Consider the following 754-nt stretch of genomic DNA (forward strand, 5'->3'; position numbering starts at 1 on the left):
GTCCTCCCTGGCCACCCTCCTCTCTCCACTGCCTGACCTCTGCTTTTATGCCAGCACTCTCAGGCAGTGTCATGAAGGGAGGCAACCCCAGGAGTCTTCTCATAATGGAATAAATCCATTTGGTCACACCGGTCACACCCAGCCTGCTACTCAGCAGGGCCACAGGGCTCTGGCCTGCAACAGGTTGGGACACCTTCACTCCCAGAGCAGCCTCACCCCTGGCCCGTGAAGCTCAGCCCCTCTCAGTTGACTGCCCAGGTCAATCCAAGGAAGACGGGGCAGTCACTGGCTGTGGCATGGTCTCCCTGCAGGAGATGCTCTTCTGGCTCAGCACGACGCCAACTGGGCTTGACTGTCTTGCTCTCCTCTGCCCAGGTGCTAAGCAGCCTCTCTGGAGGCCCCACCAACCTCCCAATCCCAGCCCCATCCTCTAGCCAGTTGGGACTCTTTACCTGCCCAGGGGTGACCACGTTTGTCACTTGTTGCGTTCTGTAACCTCTGCTTTTATCTCAGTTATCCTGGAGTCAGATGGTGAAGTCTAAATCCTAGTCCTCCCCTCACTGGCTGGGGACCTTGGGCAAGTTTTCAGCCTCCCCTGCCTTGGTTTTCTCATTTGTACGATGGAGATGTTAATTTTAGGCACGGCCTCAGAGAATTGTTGTGCCAGGTGTGGAAGGAAATAAATGGTATGCTCGAGTAAACTGAGGATAGTTTAATGAAGAGATGATGCAGGGAGCTTAAATCAGGTGCTCTG

This window comes from Bison bison, unplaced genomic scaffold (assembly GCF_000754665.1).
Source record: "Bison bison bison isolate TAMUID 2011002044 unplaced genomic scaffold, Bison_UMD1.0 scf7180017864367, whole genome shotgun sequence".
In the NCBI taxonomy this organism is placed as follows: Eukaryota; Metazoa; Chordata; class Mammalia; order Artiodactyla; family Bovidae; genus Bison; species Bison bison.